General features: G+C 44.0%; 1 long non-coding RNA gene across 1 annotated transcript; it reads right to left on the reverse strand.

The window, feature by feature from the left end:
• Window positions 1-462: 462 nt before the first annotated feature.
• Window positions 463-7,817, reverse strand: LOC142869946 (uncharacterized). The gene is made up of 3 exons (XR_012918466.1): window positions 7,690-7,817; window positions 1,291-1,466; window positions 463-774 (listed from the first exon to the last, which is right to left on the reverse strand). It is a non-coding gene; the product is annotated as an uncharacterized LOC142869946 (long non-coding RNA).
• Between the last annotated feature and the right edge of the window lie 461 nt (window positions 7,818-8,278).

Below are 8,278 nucleotides of genomic sequence, written 5' to 3' on the forward strand. Positions count from 1 at the left end.
CCTGGCTGCCTCGGTGCAGATTCTTTGCAGACGCAAATCATGGGTCCAGATTCTCTGCAGATGCAAATTGTTGGTGCAGACTCTCTGCAGATGCAAATCTCCCCACAAAGACAGCCTTGCAGGGCAGCTGCTGCTGGTGGCCATCTCAAACTATGTCAGAGAAATATATTTTGAGGTGAACTATTTTAATTTCCTTCAGTCCTCACGTTGCAACTTTAAAAAGTTTCACACGTTAAAAGCCAAGCTGACAGCTTTGGAGAGATTGGGTTAGAGGTCATTAGAGATAAGCAAAAGAGTGGGGAGAAAACAAATTGGGATAAGCAGAAAAGAGCAAATTTAAACATATCGTCCCAGTCCCATATCTTCTTTAGTCAGTCTCTTACTCCTGAGAATAGATCAGTTCAGTTAGACAGCTGTGTCCCACTCCAGGAGGTGGCCTTGCAGATGGGCTAGGCCTCTATATATCATGCATGAAAACATATCTTTAATAAGAGGCATTTCTATGGAAACAGAAGAAAACATAGGATAATGTCTGGAGTCGTCCATGGACTAGCTTTTTTTAGAGTCTCTGAAACATCTTCAGATTCAGCGCCAATCTCACAGATGTTTCTGGATTGTAGTTCGAATCAGGTGTTCGAGTGAACTTTCTGGGTAGTCTATACATCAGCCGGCGCGAAGGCTGTTTGTATGCAAGTTGCTGTGATTTCCCCCAAAGTTCACTTAAGTTGTCCAGCTTCGGTTTAGAGGGTATTAAGCAAAGCACAGTTTTCATTTCTAGCGATTCCAAGTCAAAAATAGAGAAGAAAAACATTGAAAACATGAGGTTGGAGACTGTACCCAGAAAAGCATTCAGAAGTCAGTCCCAAATTGTGAGCCAACAATAAAAACTCAAAAACAATGGGCAGGGCTAGAATCTAATAACAGATGTACTATAGTTTTCTTTTGAAATATAATTTCCTCTCTCTCCAGTCCCCCATTTCTACCAAAGACAAAGCGTAATGGGACCAATTTATTTGAAAAGTAAGTTTCAGTCTTACTATGCTTGGCCTGATTATTTGCATGAAGTACAGCAGGAATAGTGATTGGCCATGGTGGCTCTTTTTTAATTCACTTTGCTGGAACTTTTTATTAAGAATCTCAGATTAGACTTTTTTAAAAGCCTCAAAGATATAAAGCTAAGTCAAAGGTTTGATATGAGACCTGTATGGATTAGATGAATTCTTCTTTTCTTGAGGTCCCCAAATAACTTGAGTTTCCCGGGCCTGTCAGAAAGTGACATTCCTTACTTACCACAAGTCAGAAACCCTGTAATATTGACATAGACACGGTACCAGTCCAGTCTTTTCAAGGGGCTTTTCATCAGTTCTAGAAAGTCCACCTCAATTCCTGAAAGCATTCTGGTCATATCTGAAAATATTTCATTCCAGCCAAAGCCTTGGTAAAGGACCTGTGTCTCCAATTGTGTCCTGTTAAAACAGAAAACATACTCTCATTAAACTTATGCAAATAACTATATTGTCATAAATTAACAAAGCACACAAATAGTTTCCAGATTCTGGAAGAATCAGGTAGAGAAAAAGATAAATGCTTCAAATTTTGCTCACAAAAGTATACTTGACCCAATTGTTGTCAGCTATAAAAAGCTCAAAAGAAAAAAAAAAAGTTTTATTGACCCTGGAAGACAAAACATGAAAAGAATGAGCAATGGTTCAAACAAAAAGTTCATCAAAAAGTTATTTTAGTTCTTTATCAGTTCAGTCCCAGGTAATTAACTCTTGTTCCACTTGATGCTGGATTAGCAACACTCATGAACGCATCAGCTTTTCGATTAGAGTCTTGGAAGTTTTTACCCAGTCCAGTGGTGTGATCTCCAAAACTACCAGAAACCTGTCCTCAACAGCACTTGTCAAAGTCCTTTCCGTGATTTTCCTTAAGGAAGAAGTAAATTTTTGGACCATACCTGATTATAAACCACTTTTTAAGAAGAATGAAAATATTATAATTGTGAATGGCAAAAGTCTTAGAATAGTCATGGTTAAAGACACAATTGACAAGGAAACTTAGTTATTTCTGTGGCAATGAAACAATTTAACATAATAGTCATAATTATCATTGATAGCATATACTAAGACATAGTAGGAATTACAGACCATTTTGGAACATATATTAGTAACACATTTATACAAATATAACCCAAAGAAATTTAAACACCATTTCATATTTGAAAATGCTTTCCATATAGTTTTAACATACCGAATAAGCCTCATATGTCTCTCTTGGACTTCGAAGGGACTTAATATCCAAAAAATTAGTTTGAGGACAGAAAGACTAAAAACTGAAGCTGTCTCTCCCACTCACCCTTCTTTTTTATTTTATTTTTTTTGTAGTTTACTCAAAAGGTAAACAAAAATATTTTACTGTCTCTTATTAATACTACATGAAAATCTTGTTCAAAAGTGAAAACTAAATTCTCCTTTTGCATTAGTGAATTATTAATGCAAAAGCTAATTTTAATAAAACCTTATAAACAAATCTATCCAATCTCATCAATTTTGACCACACCATAACATTTCCATAAACATTTTTTAACCTCTTACAATTTTTCTCATTTTCTTTCTTTTCCCAACTTTCTATATTCATTTAGTTTTACCTATTTTTTCATTTAATTTAAAACAACTTTTAAAAACCTCTAAACTAGGCAAAATTACTTTCCCCTTTAACAAAAACCACATTCTAATGTCTTTTTATAATCTGTCTTGCCAAACACATATTTTACTTCCCTTATGCATCTTGCAAATAGAATTTTTTTATATCTAATAGTTTTAGTTACATATATTAATTACAATGTTAACTCTTAGTAACCTTTATTTTTAATGAAAAACCTAGGAAGTAAGCAATTTTAATTATGTAGGGAGCCCAGGACACAGGACAGTGCTGTGAAGCCAGTGCCTGGCAGATCTAACCCTTCCCAGCACGGCCAAGAGGCACAGGTGGGCTGGGAGGACAGGGCCTGGGTACTTTCCCCAAGCCTCACTATGGTCACTTGTCTAGACCTCAGAATCTACAGGCTCAAATCCAAAGACATAAGCTCACAAATTAAGCAAGTATCAAAAATATCACAGAAGCAACAGTTAAAACATCTATCAGAGACAGTATAAAACCTGTTTAAACAATAAGCCAAGAAAAATTGTCTAAATTAAACTCTGAAGACGTTTCTCTTTTATTTTACCAACAATTTTAAAAGTGTCTTTATTGACCAAAGATTACTAAAATCACATGAACTAGGAAAGCATTTGAGCTTATGTAATTCATTTATGAGTACTCATGTATTTGAAAGTCGATTTGATATCGCATAGACAATGTATAAACAAAAATACAGATGGACACGAAGACTTTAGAGCTTGGATTTTTACAATTGTAGCCATGAGACCAGTAAAACTCACTAGTTTAAAAGGGCAGCTAGATTTAAGTTATTGTGCCTTTGTAAATGGAAAGTCCCACCTGGCCCAAGCACTCACTGAGTTTTAGAGAAAACAGCATAGCAAATTTACATATCAAAGTGCGGAGAGAGTTTAACCTTTTTTAAGAAGGAGTTTGGGTGTGTTAATTAAAGGACAAACAAAAATGGGTGCCAAGGTAACACAAAATCATAGGAATTTACCACTAGAGTTTTCAAGCAGACCAAATTCATTTAGCCAGGTAGCTTTTAATTTAGTGTCTGTTTTTCAGTGAGACCACTGAGACGCATGCAGAGCCCATTCAGAAGCAGGGCCAACAGAAAACATTTGCAGTTTTTAGGGCCTAATAGTTTAAATATGTGAAAAGCAGGCACAGTCTGAAGGCAGAGCATCTAGGTCTTTAAAACTCAAGGATTCCACTTTTACAATGAATCTCAGGTCCCCCAAAAGAGGGACATGTCATGGGACCAGGCCACATAACGCTTTCACAGCGCACGTCACTACAAAGGCATCTGGCTAAGTGTTTGAACTCTGCCTTTCCTGTTGAAGCACATGAGGGAACGAGTAGCCCCCTTAGTAAGAGCCGCTTACTGTAAGCAACCGTGGTTGGCCACCTCCAAACTGCAGCTCTCCCCAGTGGCCAGCCAGCGTCACACACAGGCAAGGGGCAAGCATTCTCTCTCAGTACAAAGGAATCTCTGGCACCCCCAAAGCCAAAGAGGTCCGGTGCCACAATGCAAAAGAGAACAGACCCTTGGGCCTGAGAGGAACCTGTCCCTGACTCTGGAAACATCACAAGGAAAGCAGAAGACCCCATAAAGGGGTTGAGTGGCACCTTTTTCGGTGTTCTTTAAGGTGTCTGAGTCATTAGAAGTTCCCTCTAGAACCTTCCATGCTGTACAGAAGATGACAACAAGGAGGGAGCAGCAGGGAGGATATTTGGCCCCTCCAAAACTCATGTTGAAATTTGACCCCCAGTGTTGGAGAAGGGGCCCGGTGGGAGGTGTCTGGGTCAGGGGGGCGGGTCCCCCGTGAGCAGCTTGGGGCCATCCTCCAGGCAATAAGTGGGTTCTCCCCTGATAGTTCCTAGGACAGCCAATTGGTAAAAGAGGCTAGCACCTCCTCCCCTCTCTCCTGCTCCCCGCTCACCACGTGACACCCCTGCTGCCCTCTTGCCCTCCATCCTGAGTGGGAGCTTCCCGAGGCCCTCGCCGGGTGCTGGTGCTATTGTCACACCTCCTGCACAGCCTGCAGAACCGTGCTCCCTAGAAACCTCTTTTCTTTATAAACCACCCAGCCTCAGGGTCCCTTCATAGCAATGCACGTGGACAAAGACAGCGTAGCAATCATTTTCTATCATTAGAATACTTACCCGACTCAGGGTTAACAATTGAGAGTGGACAAGAAAGGCAGATGTGATGTTTTGAGCTCAGAAGGGGCACAGGGCCCGACTCCCAGACACCCCAGTAAGTCCCTGTGTGTGGCCTGGTCAACCACGTACCATCACTGAGCCTTGGGTTTCTCCTGTAAAATATGAGGCCACTCAACCTACAGGGGGCATGGGGAACAGCAAGAACCCCAGCTGGTGGCCCACGGAGACCTCACAGCAGCTCCGAGAGGCAGGCACTGAGTGGCTTCAGTTTACAGGTGGGGACAAAGGCTCCCGTGGGAGGGGGGGTGGACCACCCTTGAGCTCAGGTCTCTTGACCCCTGGGGTCTAGAAAAATTACCAAAGCGATTCTGGGAAAGTGAGCCCCAGAGATGGGACTGGGATCCCACCAGGGGGTGAGACGAGTCGGGGGCCTTCTCACACCACTCTTATCAGCATTCTGAGCCTCTGCCCTCACATGGTTCACTGCAGTGACAGGGCAGATCTGGGACTCGAAGGATCTTTGAAGTACAGAGTCTTGTTGAGCGGCGGGAGTGTGGGCGAAGGGAGGAAGTGGCACGTTGGTGGCTTTGTGCAATTGTTTTCCAAGACTAACAGGATGCTGTTTTCTTCAAACGAATTTGATGTCCTTGTACCCTATTGCCCTTGACTTAGATCAGTTGCAAAGACAGATTCCCCAAGGTGATCGGGCATGTGACTCTCCTTTCAAAGTGTCCTTCAGTGTGGCTTTGATGTCTCCGGCCTCACTGCCCTGGGCACGTTTTCCTTGGCTCAGTCTGACTGTCAACTAGTTTCCGAAGTAGTTTCTTTCGATAGTAGTTTCTTTCAAAAGTTGCCTTTTTGAAGTATTCATGGTTTCTCAATAGACATTTCAGCATCAAGCTACACCCACGTTTGTGTAAACTATTGCTTCAGCCATCGTGCTGCCCGGGGCCCAGCGCATTCGGGGGCTTATCACAATCCGGCTGTTCTGCCCATTCGGAGGGGGAGGCCCCGTGCCACAGGCAGAGTGGAGGCAGAAGCAGAAACGCAAGGCCTATGTTACGCCTTCATCCCCTTACCCATTCATCTAAAAAATGCCTGCTGGGCCCCAGATCTGGGCTGTGTTCTGTTCTGGAGGTGGGTGAGACTTCCTGCCACCTGGGTGCTTGCAGAATGGAAGGGAAGGTGGACACTACTAATAAATGCTGTGCAGAGGGGGTGCGGAGCACAGCGGGGGGCTTCCAAGGAGAGAGAGGCTGTTGGCCGAACCTGGAGAAGGCTCCTGCCTGAGATGGGGCCCCGAAGGACAGCTAGGGTCCCCTCTGCTCTTTATCTCTGGAATGCGGTGGCTTAGCCAGAGGTGCGCTGGAATTTTGAAATCCTAGATTTAAATCTGAACTGTCATTTAGTAGCTGGGTGGCCTTGGACCTGTCACTCCTCCCCCCAAAGCTGAGTGTTTTCACCTACAAAAGAATGATCTCTGCCTCCCAGGCTGCTGTGAAGATCGAGTAGAAAAATGGCTTTGAAAGAGGGGAACAGTGGATGCACCTAGGGCCTGCTATCCAACATGCAACTTAAATATCTCAACGTCCGCTAATTTCCCTGGTGTAAACACTCCCAGCTGATAACGGCAAATTTCAAGTTACCGATGTGGACCAATGTGACGTCACTGAATGCAGAGTTGGGAACAGATACGCAGGGGCCCCTGTGACATGGTCTGTCCACCCTACAGAGACTATAGTACCTTCAAGAGAATAGATCACAGTAAAATAATCAGGAAGAGATGAATTCGAGACTTTATTGTCTTTGTTTTACTGTCATTTATTTTAAGTTGTAACTGTGTCTTCCCAAAGCCGTTCCTTGGTGTGAGCGTGTATCGAGGGACAGGGAAGCTCCCTGTTGTCTCCTCTTATAGAGACATGAATCCCATTGGAGCAGGGCCTCCCTGTGACCTCATGTAACCTTAACTGCTTCCTCGGAGGCCTATCTCCGAATGCAGCCACACTGGGGGCTGGGGCTTCGGCACAGGAACTGGGGGGACACAAACATTCTGTGCACAGCAAATGGCTTTCGTCCCTGCCTCCACGTACAGGAGGAACAACCGGGCCCTCACCCGCTCTCTGGCACAGAGGGGTGAAGGGGAAAACCATCCCGTCAGCAGGCAGACTGAACCCGCACTTCCAGCAGGGCTGCTAATGACCAGCTAAGTGTGGCCATTGCTTCTGGAAGTGAGAATTTGTTTTTCTAACAAGGGACCTTATTAGCTGCTAACTGCTGAGATGAGAAATTGTGGTCAGGCCATTCAGGTGCTCCGCCTTTCAGCTGAAGTCCCCTCTCTGGGACCTGCCTCTGCCTCAGAATTTTCCAGCCAGTTCAGTTTCTGTCAAGTAATTATTTACAAATTAGATTCCCAGGGAATACTGATGAGAGAGCGCAAGCATTACACCTGTAAATAAGAGCAAACGATTGTTCAATAAAAGGCAAACCATTCTCCAAATAACCAATGCCACCGGAAAACTCAGAGCCCTGCCAGGGCGCCTGCCCACCACTGAGAACATTTGTCACCGCCCGGTCTCCCTGACTGCAGCTGAGAATTCACACGGTGACAGTGACGGATAGATGCTCTCCGGTCTTAGGGTATCATTAAAACAATACCTTTTTCCCCCAAATCATTTTCTCAATTTAAAACACTTGTGCACTCAGTAAAAATAGGAATTATTGATTTGTGGTTTCATTAAAGCTGTAATAACTGCTTATTTTAAAGCACGACGTGCTATTTATGGGAATTGGTTAAGTCTGATGACACAGCCTGCAAGATGTCTCCAAGTACTCAGTCCTTTTCTCTATAACAGAACTTACATTATCCAATGTCACTGGTGCCCAGCTACAAAGATGACCGTTGCCAGCTTCCCTATAGCTAGGTGTGGCCGTCTGAGCTCTGGCCAAGGAAGTACAAGATGAAGTGTGTGTATGGGGGTGGGGTGGCAAGAGAGGGCTTCCAGAAAGGTCTGCTGAATAAAAGCAGAAGGGAAGGGAGTGGTGCCCTTTCCTCTTCTTCCTCTTTTCTGCTCTCTGAAATATGGATGTGATATCTACAACGCCCACGGCTATCTTGACCATGAGGTAACCCCGAGATTTTAGCAAGCTATGCGCTAGGATGGATAAGAAGACCAGGAGTGGCCTTGGTACGGGTGACTGGGACCCTCACAGCCTGCACAGCGAGAGCAAACTAGCCTTCATGTCCTCTGAGCCATGTTCCTGGGGTGTCCTGGGCTATGCACCCCCACCTGACCCTAATGATGCCATGCCCACACCATACTAGGGCCACGCTGGCAGGAGCATCTGAAGCCTGGAGTTAATTTACAGACACTACATTTGTTATTCTTTCATTGATTCAGCAAATACTCGTGGAGCATTTGCTATGGTTCAGTTCATTAACCTTCCAAAA

This window comes from Microcebus murinus, chromosome 3, assembly GCF_040939455.1.
Source record: "Microcebus murinus isolate Inina chromosome 3, M.murinus_Inina_mat1.0, whole genome shotgun sequence".
NCBI classification, from domain to species: domain Eukaryota; kingdom Metazoa; phylum Chordata; class Mammalia; order Primates; family Cheirogaleidae; genus Microcebus; species Microcebus murinus.